Source organism: Podarcis tiliguerta (genome assembly GCF_965153285.1).
Source record: "Podarcis tiliguerta genome assembly, chromosome: 3".
Taxonomy (NCBI): Eukaryota; Metazoa; Chordata; class Lepidosauria; order Squamata; family Lacertidae; genus Podarcis; species Podarcis tiliguerta.
This window is the reverse complement of record NC_139536.1, coordinates 80,103,681-80,116,827: the sequence shown is the minus strand read 5'-3', so window position 1 is coordinate 80,116,827 and position 13,147 is coordinate 80,103,681. Positions and strand designations below refer to the sequence as shown.

The 13,147-nt window shown below is 43.3% G+C and overlaps 1 long non-coding RNA gene across 2 annotated transcripts in view; it reads right to left on the bottom strand.

Moving 5' to 3' along the window:
• The window catches only part of LOC310673198, a 52,122-nt gene extending 39,507 nt beyond the window's left edge, over positions 1–12,615 (bottom strand). For both annotated transcript variants that reach the window (XR_014508897.1, XR_014508898.1), the window contains exon 1: positions 12,267–12,615. This is a non-coding gene — a long non-coding RNA (uncharacterized lncRNA). The remainder of the gene's footprint in view (positions 1–12,266) is intronic.
• Positions 12,616–13,147: the final 532 nt, after the last annotated feature.

Sequence of the window (13,147 nt, the reverse complement as noted above, 5' to 3'; positions counted from 1 at the left end):
TCTTGGAAGGTGCAGAGGTTAGGGTTAGAGGTTAGAGGTTAGGGTTACCTCTTTATACACAGAGTTTAGGCATGGTAGTACTCATAATTGGTTTTAAAATGCACACATTTTGTGCAGAGCAGAAGAGATTTCTCCTTCATGTATGCTTGAAAACCACAGGCATTTTCTGATGGAAACTACTGTAACATTCAAAATTAACCCCTACTTCCCTATTATAGCCAACAGTCATGGGAACCAATGTAGATGAAACACATTCAAGAATTTAATGTCAGGATCCTCTGTTCTCCCTTTAGTTTGCACCATTCATTTAATGTAGCAATGTTGCTCCTGAATCCCAGGCATAAGACTGAAGAACAATTCACTCACAGCTTACATTAGTCCCGGGACATTATTTAAGATTAAACCCAGGGTTGTATCCCCATCTAGTCAGTTATGTGACCAACTGGCCTACGGCCTATAAAAGTGACCACTTTTTTCCAGACTGAAACATGCCTATGTGAATGTAATTGAACTCACCCATTGCTATAACTTTTCTTCCTTTGGATGAATCCTTGATTTCATTCTTCATATTGAGATCACCCTGAGCATTTGGTCTTCTGCTGGGGTGGGGAAGAGCACATCCCTGGGGCTAAATTACTCTTGGCACCCACAACGATTCTCACTGTGTCCCCACAGAGGCTGCTAGATTTGTTTTCTTCCTCAGCAGCTGTTAGCACTACTTCAGTAATACTCAGCAGATTAAAGTAGCCTGCATTTAATTAATTGCAATAAGCTACTGTAGTTGCTGTGGGCTTTTTCCCCCTTCCTAAGAGGGACGTGGGTGGCGCTGTGGGTAAAAGCCTCAGCGCCTAGGGCTTGCCGATCGAAGGTTGGCGGTTCGAATCCCTGCGGCGGGGTGCGCTCCCGTTGTTCGGTCTCAGCGCCTGTCAACCTAGCAGTTCGAAAGCACTCCCAGGTGCAAGTAGATAAATAGGGACCGCTTACTAGCGGGAATGTAAACGGCGTTTCCGTGTGCGGCTCTGGCTCGCCAGAGCAGCGATGTCACGCTGGCCACGTGACCCGGAAGTGTCTCTGGACAGCGCTGGCCCCCGGCCTCTTGAGTGAGATGGGCGCACAACCCTAGAGTCTGTCAAGACTGGCCCGTACGGGCAGGGGTACCTTTACCTTTACTTTTAAGAGAGAGTTAGGCACTCTGAACAGTATTTTGATTTCCAAATGTAAAGCGGCAAGGCTAGCTGTGGCTCCTCTAGTGCACCAGGGTGCAGAATTCTGCTCGGAGACACTTGGCCAAACTGTTTCCCCAATTTTCTTGCTGAGGCCTCCCTGGAGCCACCTCTCCCCAGTAACATTGCTGAAGTGCTTCCCTCCCCTCTATATCTGCCATCTGTCATAGATGTTTAAGTTGAGTTTTCTGCGTTGTGGGGCCTTGGACTAATGACCCTTGGGGTCCCTTCCAGCTCTACAACTCTATGATTCTATTTTTCAAATGCTGCAGCAGTGCAAACAATGAATCACCAATCACACACCCACATCCAAAATCACAGAGCTAAGAGTTTGTGGGTGCCAGACTCCCCTAAATTCCTGGGTTCAGTAAGTGTTAGAATTTAATCAATGTCTGGAGTCAAACTGGATGCCACACTCCTAAGCCCTGGACGCAGCTTCCTGTGTTCAGGAGATCACCTAGGACACGCATAGGCAAATTCGGCCCTCCAGCTGTTTTGGGACTACAATTCCCATCATCCGTGACCACTGGTCCTGTTAGCTAGGGATGATGGGAGTTGTAGTCCCAAAACATCTGGAGGGCCAAGTTTGCCCATGCTTGACCTAGGAGATGAGCCATTAAGAAAACAAAGGAAAGGTAATAGGCCATTAAGAAAATGAATAGGAGAGTAGGCTCAGAGTTAGTTAAAAGACAAAGCCAGAGTTGAGAGTTTGCTGTGACGTGAGCTAGAGGAAAAAAGGTTGCAGGCTCTTAAAGGGAGCAAGCTGTAGAGGCTAGCAGATCACGATGGTTGAGTTCTATTTGCATACAAGGCTGTGGCTGTGGACACGGGGGAGGGGGGACAAGACCCTTTGGGAGTGTTGATGCTGTGAGCCCCTCCATCGTAGGCTCAGGAATTGACCTGGCAACAGCACAAAGCTTTCATACTTAGATACGTATGGAAAAGGTGTAGGACAGTTGAGAAGAGTGCTGGACTGAGAGCCAGGAGATTTGGACTCAAGTTGCATAGCTAAGAAGGGATTTATCAGCTGACCTTGAGCTGGTCTCTCTCTCTCTCTCTCTCTCTCTCTCTCTCTCTCTCTCTCTCTCTCTCCTGCCCCCCCCTTCAGTTCAGCAGTTTATTGTGAAGATAGAAACAAGGGGAGGAGACACCATGGGGTAGAGGGAGATGCTCAGTTTGATCTAAAGCCAAGCAATCCATTACAGTGTGGCTAACTTTTGGAACCAATTTATTTTCATAGAGGCACTCCACCTGAGAAGAAATCATCTTGAATGATAGTTATCACTTCCCCTCCCCCCCCCCCAACTAAAATAAAAAAGTATTGAAGCAACATATAATTAAGCATAAATGTAATATCCCCCCCCCCCCATGACAGATCAGTTATAATGGGTCTAAAATTGATCTGGTGCTCTCTCTGAAAGCATCACTTTTATTATGGGTTTTTTTTTTCATAGCAGGAAACCATTAAGACGGATGTGAAAAACGTGCATCCAATTAGCACTGCAGAGCTCAATAAATATTAGGAGGACTGGTTTCTCTTTTCCCAGACTCTTACCCCTATTCTTATAAAATCACAGACCTGGAAAGACTCCAAAAGTCATCTAGCCCACCCTTCCTGATACAGGAAATGCACTATCAACTTCAGTGTGCCCACAACCACATGCCACCTGTCTGCTTCCAGCCATCCAGGGCTGCATTCACTTGTGGGGTTTGTTGTGTTAGTTTAACTGTTTATAAGGCGAGAGCTTCTTGGCTTTTTAACATTCCTTTCATGCTACACAGACACATTCCATTACATCTTGCCCGCTGCTCTGCCGTGTTGTGGTAAATGTCATTCGCATGGCAAGAACAAGCAGCAAACATCAACAGAGGTCAACTGAGATGTTGGTTTTGGCCACCCTGTATGCACATGATTCACTGTGACCCTCTCCCTCTATATGCTACCATTCTTCTAGGCAGAAATTTCTAGGCCAAAATACCAGTGTGCTCTTGTCAGGCAAAAAGAAGAGAGAGAGAAAAGAAACAGCCTGAGCCTTGAAATGGGTGGAGAGTTCAATGCATGCTGGTATATCACCTCAACAACTCTGGTGTGAGCCCATGAAAACGGAGGGGGAAATTGCCAGGCAAAATTCCCACAGTTTTCTAAGCGATTGCTTTTTCCTGGAATCATATAACACAAGTGCTAAACTTGTGCAATATTCCCTCAGTTTTCTAAGGGGCTTCTGTGCCGTGTGAAAACTCAAAAATAATGCACAAATCATCAGTTAGGGAAATGTTGGGGAAATGGACTATACCGCAGTGTAAATGCAGCCCAGAGCTGGCTGTTAACCTCCTCTTCTGTCTCAATAGCGCATGGAAGAGGATACTCACACAATCAGAAATAGGCTGGATCTAGACATATCAAAAAAGTGTTTCAGGAAAATGCATTCTAAACTTCGTAAAGGGAAATCGTGTTGGTGAAAAACGGGACTCTACAGCGCCATCTGGTGTCACAGTGTTGTAAGCCTTATAAAATGCTTTTCCTTTACCAATGCAGCTGAGTCTCTAGTTGGCTTTGCCTGTCATTGGCTATGGCTCTGCCTACTGTTCGTCTCCCTGCCTTCTGCTCTACCAGCCTCAATGGGCACCACTCACCACTGAGAGTCCACATCTTCTGAAGCTCTGTATTCCGCTTTTGAACAGTCCATAACATCAGGATGGTCTGCTTAGAGCCCTGGGAGGACTGTGTGAGAATGATATTTGAGTGAAACATTCCATAATCCCGGGTAAGTGTGTTAATTGTATACTGTTTGTATGTTGCTAGGTTTCTCTGTATAATTATGCCACCTATAGCTGTGCTTACAGCTAATGATCTACTGCCGCCACCACCAACAATAACAACAAAAACCCACAGCTGCGCAGGCTGCACATGAAAGACTTGAAAGTATTTCCGCAGGAATGTGGTGTTATCACTCTTCCCAAGTATGCTAGACCAAATGGAAGGGATTGAAAAAGACAAATTAGTCAAAACAGTCTTTCATCTGGTGTTCTGTCTTCTGAAATAGATTACAGTCTGCCATTTAATTTTAACGTTATTATTGTTTGTGTTCTGCATATTTTCCTCAAATTCAGTACAGTATTGTTCTCATATTTTGGATCTTGTTCTTGTTAGGATGAAGCTTTTTCCTAACTCCTGCTACAGTCCTGCACGCTGTTTCTCATAAGTAAGTATTCTTGGAGTAGCCAGTGGTGCAATTGAAATCCAGCTGCGCTATCCCCTCTTTGCAGAGAGTGCAGGAGAACAATCCTCTGTAAATCATGTGTCTTTCGTTTCTGTCTAAGCAAGGGCTGGAGATGTGAGTAAACGGAATCAGATTTATTGTCCGTTGCCAGTAAGGCAACAACTTCCTTTTGATAACATTTACTAACAAAAATAGCCAAAGTGAGCATTATTTATAGCTTTATTAAAAGCTATTGCCAAGGTCTGTAACCATTCTCCGAGGCAGTATTTTCTCCTTCTTAGAGTCTGCAATACTTCAGAGGGGGATGTTAACGTGGAACGTTTCAGCAGGGGTAAAATATTTGCACTGCTATCACAATTATCCATTTCAATTTGCTACACTCTCTGCTCTCAAATCAGGACCATTTTGCAGCACGTTTGACACATGAGCTATACCTTTACAGCCCACTGTCTAGTTCCCACTTTCTCAAGAACTGTGGCCCTGGTATTATTTTCAATTTTCTTAGCCTGAAAACATGCTGAGACTGGCCTACTATTTCCTATAGCCAGGACCCTCCAGCCAATTATTTTGTTTCTGGTGGAACCTATGGCCTCTTTGGCCCATAGACCAATAGATTTGAATGTCCACCAAACAGCCAGTCAAACTGACCAATTGCTCTGCAGCTTGTAAAGGTAACAATAAAATACAACTCTAAACCTGCTGAGAATTACAGGAAAGGGTGCTCTCAGTATCCTGATCATGGTTTTTATTCATGGCACCTTTCCCTATCATTCTGAGGCAGATGTGGCAGTTTCATCTGACAGTGAATAAGCCTGGATTTAGACAAAACTGAGCTGTTGTTGTTTACATTTGTCAGTCATGTTGTACAAAAAAGTCTCAAAGCAACTTAGCAAGATAAAATGCAAAGAATGTACAATACCAAATTCCTAAGATTCCCACAACACAAAATTCAGCCAACAACACAATAAGAAGGACAAGTCCTATTCCACCCACTAAAAGATAAGTGCTACAATAGAGGGTAACTGGGCCACAAAATGCCTGCGGAAATAAAATTGTCACTGGTGCCTAACAACTGACGATGGTGCCAGGCACATTCCACAAATGAGGGGCCACCAATGAAGAGGCCTATTTTCTCTCAGTTGAGGCACAAAGAGAAGGGTGTCATGTTATTTGTGTTGGATGGCCCTATGACTGGGAAAGTCATGGATATGCATGCAGCAGATGGCTCACAAGGCCCCGGCCCAGTTTAAAAGCATCACCCTATATTACACTGCCTTACATCACCTGACTTTCATCTAAAGGTGCATTTCCAAATAGAAAAGCACAATGTCATAATTCAGAATAATTTCTTAACAATCAAAACAATTCTAGTCACTACAACCACAGGCAATATAAAATTACTAAACAGAAGGGTAGTTAATCAGAGTTCTCCAAAACATGGCTGAAAAGGTGTGCCTTAAGCACACATTTTAAACATATACAGAGTTGGCACCTGACACAAATCTAAAGACAAAGGGATCCAAAGCCTGGGTGCTACCACCGAAAAGGCCCTGTGGCATGCCAGCACCCGTCAAATCTCTGAGGGAAGTGGAATTCCTAGCAAGGCATCTCCTACCAGTCTTAACTCCAGGGCTGACCTGCACAAGCTGAATTATTACCTCAGTTTGATACAGTGGTAGGTAGAATATTAGACTTGGACAAGGGAAGCTGGGTGGCTGTTGGATGATATGGGAGCAGCCATACTAAACTAACCTACCTAACTTTCACACCAGTTTTCATGAAGCTAAAATTGAATAGCCCCATGTACGGTGGGATACAAATATGGTAAAAGTTTGCTTTTCTACCAAGAATCAAAGAAACGCAAGAGGAGGTATCGGGGAGTTCAGACCTTCCCTGACGTTCTCTCTGGAGAGAATCACATAGTTGTTTTATTGGCAATGGGGTAACTTGTGTCTTTCAGTGTTTTCTTGCTGATCCACTGGATGCACAGATAGCAAGCAGAAGCTGTAAGTTGTGAATCTGATTTCCAGGAAGAGGAAACACATCCGTGAGCGAGCAATGTTTGGGTGCAGCAGCTGGAAGGGAACGAGCTGTTCCTTCCCAGGAACATACAGGAACCAGCTGTTCCTTCTCAGAAAAGAGCTTGAGACAGAAGCAAGAATTAACTGTCTTAGCCCAACCCTTTCCGATCCCTGCACCTAGCCAGTTGTCAGTCAACATGGCATCTCTTAGCCAGGATGCACCTTCATGTTTCATCATCAACACTGCACTATAAAGTTTGTGGTGTTCAGTTTTTCTGAGACGCTCGAATCGTGGTGACAAAAAACTGCCTATAAACTCTCTGAGTCATTTATAATAGAAAGGTAGCAGCAGGTTTCATGGTATTACCCAGGGATACGAGCAGCCTTTGTTTGCAGTCATTACAAGCAGAAGCAAATTCCCTTTGTTAGATGACAGAATGTGTCAGCAAATTATACCTCCTTCAATAGATCATTATTTCTCCCTCAGAAAGCAGGGTTTGCAGAAACCTGATACTTTACACCTTGAGGAAAATGACTCACAAAGCATCTTCCAGATATCTTCCCGACTCCTGAAGGCATCGGTATAGCTGGATTAAGTCAACGCAATAAAATAACAAGCACAAAGCCTTTGTCATTTCAGTCCATTACCTAGTTAAGCAGAAGTGTTTAGTTCATGAGTCCAAACAAGACTGGGGTTATGAGGATTAGTAGGTGTCATGGCCCTGATGAGTTACTGCTTCTCTCTTTTAATGATTTGGCATGTGTCTTACGTTGCAGAGGACAGTCCTCTGTTTGAAGGACTGTGCAGGAAAAGTCCATTTTAGAGATAAAGGACCCAAGGAAGGCAGAGCAGGGGCCTTGGTGCTGCCTAGCAACAACTAACATCTGGACAGCAGGTGTAGCAGGTACATAAAATGTTACAGGGTGCCTGAAGACAGGATCTTTTAAAAAAAAAAATTGCAGTCATCTTCTATAACATGTCATTGACACAAGAACCCTGTCTGAGTATTATTTTTCTTTATTAGTTGTCCCATGGTGCTTCTCCAGTGTTGTTGCATTATTGTTGTTTAGAGAGACCCTCTTGAAGTATAGATAAAGGTAAAAGATAGATGACCCCCTGGATGGTTAAGTCCAGTTGAATTTGACTATGGGGTGCGGTGCTCATCTTGCTTTCAGGCCGAAGGAGCCAATGTTTGTCCACAAACAGCTTTCCAGGTCATGTGGCCAGCATGACTAAACCGCTTCTGGTGCAATGGGACACCGTGACGGAAACCAGAGCACATGGAAACGCCGTTTACCTTCCTTCCACAGCAGTACCTATTTATCTACTCATGCTGGTGTGTTTTCGAACTGCTAGGTTGGCAGGAGCTGGGACAGAGCAACAGGAGCTCACTCTGCCGTGGGGATTTGAACCACTGACCTTGTGATTGGCAAACCCAAGAGGCTCGGTGGTTTAGACCACAGAGTCCCCTGCGTCCCCTTCACCTTTACATCCTGAAGTATAGTGCAACAACAGTGAGACAAGAAAAAAACTGATATTTTTCATATAAGAAGTTACAAGAGTCCAGCAGGAAGTTACAGTATATTCACAGACAGGAAATGAAGTAGTATGCTTAGAGGTACCAGCGTGTTGGTTTTGGAATCAAGGTGCTCATACATAGAATCATAGAATTAAAGAGTTGGAAGGGACCCAGATGGTCATCTAGTCCAACCCCCTGCAAAGCAAGACACCTGCCCACAGCCGTCCCTGGGTGGGCTCGAACCACCAACCTTCTGGTTAACAGCCAGATGCACTGCCCATTGTGCTACAAGGATGTACTGTATGTAATTCTGCCCTCTTGTCCTTAAAGAGCACTATTAGAGGCCCTAAATGAGTGGTTGTGTGTGTGTTTCATTAAACAGACTTGTATATTCTAGAGAGAATATCAGATTCTGGGGTGTGCAAACAAGATCCCTATTATGAATAAAACCAGCCAGCCTTTGTTTTTATTAGGGCCTGTGATATATGGAAGAAATTATGCTCCCTGGTGATTTAATTAGACTTCTCTGCTTTGCCTTGCCAGTCAGTGTGGAGTCTTCAAATATACTGATCAGTGTTCAAGGTTGATATTCAGAAATACTGCTACATTAGTGGGTTTCTGTTTTTTTAAAAATCTCTTTCAGTTCTGAAATAAGATGCTAAATATTGATTTATTTTTTTTAAGACAGAAAGATGAATGGTATATCCTTGTGGAGACCTTCTTTTTTGAAATATTCCCAGCATGCTTTGTCTCCTTGTAACATTTAACAGAGAAATAAAGAAACTTGGAATAATACCAGCAGGAATGTGCTGATAAGTAAGTATAAAAGGGCCATAAAATATTTGTGACTTGTCTGGACTTCCTGGGAAGCTAAGCTGCTATCCAATCTCCCTATAAAAGGCAGGGCATTTAATATGTGCACAGTAGACCACAATTAGATAGATAATGTGGTGGTTTCATGACTCAGGAATTTAGATGCTTCCAAGTGTGTGTTCTGAACAGGAAAACAAGACAATGCATAACTTTTAATGGGGTGCAAATATTTTTATTTTGATGATGATGATGCAAAATTCAGGAGTCAGTGAAGTTTTGTAGGAGGCAGCTTGGAGAGGGGGAGAGAAGTAGATTAGAGCTTGTGGAAGGCAGTGTCTTTATGAGTTTGTCCTGGTCTGTTTCATGCTCTGCCAGTAGCCACTTGAACATTCTTCAATTGGAAGGAACAAAGAGGACTAGTGACCCTGTTTTTTGGTTTGTTTAGCCTACCTACGATGTAAGCTGAATTGCACTGAAAGTGACTGAGGAAGCTGACAAAGGAAAGAGACAAGGAAGGGATTAGGAAAGTAAGAGAAAGGGGGAACATGACCCTTCCACTGGCTCGGCTGAGAAACCATCTGGCTCTTCCTCAAGTGACACCTATGCCTAGAAAGTCCAAGTCCAAGCAGTTTCCCACTTACCCTGTGCTTTCTAGGCTCAGGTCTCAGCGGTTTTGCCCTGCCGCTTTCCCCTGGAAAACCCGCTCTTTGGCGCTAAGTCGGAACAAAGAGCAGTCTGCAGAAACTCCCATTTCTGTTTGTTCCAATTCAGCGCTAAACCACGTGTTTCCATGGAGGAAAGCATTAGGGCAAACAGAACTGCTTCTTTTGAAGCCATCCAAGCTGATTCATTTCCTGAATCTTCCAGTGTTCAGTTTCTGACAGAAGGAGAAAAACTTTCCTCTATCCACTTTCTCTACACTGTGCATTATTTCACACACTTCTATCACGTCTTCTCATATTCACCATTTCTCTAAACTAAAAAGCCCCAGAGATTGTAGAATTTCCTTATTGAGGAGTTGCTCCATCCCCCAAAATCATTTTGCTTGCCTTTTTCTGAACCTTTTCCAGATCTGCAATATCCTTTTTGAGCTACTTTTTTATTTAATGTTGGTGCCAAGTTCAGAACGTATATGATTCATCCGCCATTTTTTGTCTTTGTAAAGTCAGCTATAGTACTATGTGTTTTCCTTAACAAATGATGCAGATGCTGTTAACTCAGTCACTATTTCCCCCTAGTGGTTGTTCAGAAAATGCATTCCTAAATGAGACACCCAGATGTCGAATAAGCCTGAAAAAAGCTTAGTTATTATATGAAGTGAATGGACTAAGGATCAGCTGTCTGTCAACAGGGAAGGCCCTTGTCTGATATGTAACACAAGAGAATTATAAACAGGAGGTACAGCCAATTTCTTCATGATACCAAGCGTGTTGTTTCTAATGTTAGTCATACTCATTATATTAGTCAGACCCATTAAAATTAATGGACATGGTTAATTTAGGTTTATTCATTTCTGTGGGTCTACTCTGAGTAGAAGTTAGTTGGATGCAATCTAGGGGCTCTTGCTTATGCCCAAGTAACTGAAGTAATTAAGAGTACAATGGAACTTCATATGACTAAAAGAGCTCATTTTGGGTCATGATTATGATTCTATGTTCATGACTCTTTGATTACACATGCAGACACATGCATTAACATGTAAGGTATGTTGATCACAGGCATGAGTAGACCTGGCAACAGTCTTCATGGAGAAGTCATTTTAAAAGTTGTGCAAGACAGAAACAGCATTAAATGAAAAATAGTAGTAGTAGTAGTGGTAGTAGTAGTAGCAGTAATAGTAGTAATAATAATAATAATAATAATAATAATAATAATATACCCCCGCCCATCTGGCTGGATTTCCCTAGCCACTCTGGGTGGCTCCCAGTACAAATAGCATTAAATGAAAAATACACCAGGACATAAAGCAGACCACACACTCCAGCATTTCATCAGAGGATGTGCCCCTTTTGCCAGAAATGTCCTAATAAGAGGAGAATGAGACAAGTGTTTTTGTTTGAATAAGCCAATGTTGTGTACTGGCTGGCAGAGAACAAACCATTGCATTGCTGACAATAGACTTGCCCACATTATCCACTGCTTTAAAGCTCTGTGTCTGAGCACCCCTGTTTTTAATCTGGAGGTTTTCCCATGAAAACCTGCTCTTTAGAACTCAATTGGAGCAAACGTCAATCTACGGAAAACTGAAATTGATGTTTGCTGGGAATTGTCTGTAGATTCTCCTAGCCCTGCCTCAGTTGTCAAGGAAGGAAGTCATCGGACAAGTGACAGCAGGTGTCGATGACAAAATGTCTTTCTTCAGTAACAAGCAGGGAGGGGGAAAGCAGAGCCATGAAACAGCCTGAGGTTGCCATAAACCTCCGTCTTTTCCACACACACAACAGGAACCTCATGGGGGGAATTGCTGAAAATAGGTCATTGGATAGTAGGTGTGTATATAAGTGATATATACCAAAATGTTGGACTAGTATAGGTCAGTGGAGTTCATGTAGCTGGCATAATAATGTATTCTGAGTCCACAACAGAATTATTATATGGTAATCAGAACATCATTGATCCAACAATCTCTGTTCTCCTTCCCATCACTCACAAAGAAACAGCTTTAATGCTTTGTTGGACATAAGGCCTCTATTTACAATTGCTTGGTTGCCTGTTGGGTTAGAATGTGAGAGTTTGACTCTCATAGGCATAGAAATCCAGATCCAAACCTTGGCTCTTGGTCTCTTTTCATTCATCCAAGTGCAGGATCACACTAACAAGAAGCTGAGAAAGGTGTAACTTTCTTCCTCTCCCTTTTTTCCAGAGTTCATAACAAACGTTATGCTCATCCACTTTCTTTCCTAGGAGATTACGGTATTTCATGTCTCTAGATTAGGAGTATTAGGCACTAGTGATTTCTGTGTCTCCTTATATGCTGCTCCACATTAATTGCCACACCTCTGATTTATGCAGGCTTTGTTTCTTGTAATAAACCACCTCTTTTGAGCAGTCTTGTGTGAGCTCATGTTCTTGACAGTAATAAAGACTGGGTAGACAAGGGAACAGAGCTCAAATGTTTCACCTGCAAAGGTTCCTGCCTCCTGTGTGTTTTGGAGTCATGTTTCACCTGCAAATGTTCCTGTGTGTTTTGGGGTCATGTACACGCACATGCACGCTCCTACATACGTGACAGCCCTTCCTCAGCAAGAGCTCAGGATGTTGTGTATCAAACAAAGGAAAAGACTACAACAACCTATCTATAGATACTAAAATTTTAGTGCCAGACCATAAACACTGCAGGTGAGGAATGCAGCTCTTATTTATGAAACTTCAGGCAAATAAAAATGTTTCCAGGTGGCATCTGGAACCTAGCAATGTGGGAGACAGATACATCTCTAAGAAGAGATAATTCTAGAGTTGAGAACTTACCTTGGAGAAGGTCCATCTACATGTCTTCTAACCCCAGATTCCGGCAGTTCCTGCAAGCAGGGGAGGCTCTCGCACACTGATCTTAAATATTGATTTGGTTGGCGTTGGAGGAGGAGCTCCTTAGGATGATTGGATCCCAAGCTATGTAGGGCCTTGGTTCACCAACACCTTGATTCGAGCCTGGTAGCATGCAGTCAGTCAAGGCAAAGATATTTTTGTACAGGTGTTATGGAATCCCAACCCATTTAATAACCTGCTGGTCACACAGTTGGACCATTGTAAGGTGCATTACAGGCTAGTTTGCACAGGTGAACATCCACCCTCCTGGAGATCCAGGCCTTTGAACGTATCACACGTTGTACTCCTAGCTCATGCCTTTTGGGCACACCTGTCTTGTATAATGACTTCAGGATTGCCAAGGCAAGAAGGTGCATCTGACCATGTGGCTAACTTTCCTAGCTTGGTACACATTGAAATGCTGACATGGCAAGCAGACTTACAAAGGCAATTTTGATTTTGGGGATCTTTCTCAAGGGCTGTTGGCATGCTGCCCAAGAAATAAGCAGCAAGCAGGATCACTAGGGACACAATGTGCATCAGGTTCAGCATCCTTGCCACAAACTAGCTGCAGGGAAGGGAGCTGGTCGCTTCTGAAAATAAGTTTATGATAAGCAGCCAGGCAGTAGGAGGGTGGCTAACAACCAGTCATCTGAGTTATGAGGCTGGTTTGGGCACTAGCTCTGTCCTGCTAAAGGACACTAGGGTCATATTCGCCCCACACATTTAAAGCCCTCTTGTACCATTTAGGCTTCCCTCCAAAAAATCCTGGAAACTGTAGTTTGCCAAGGGTGCTGGGAATAATCCCAGGATTATTTAGGGGA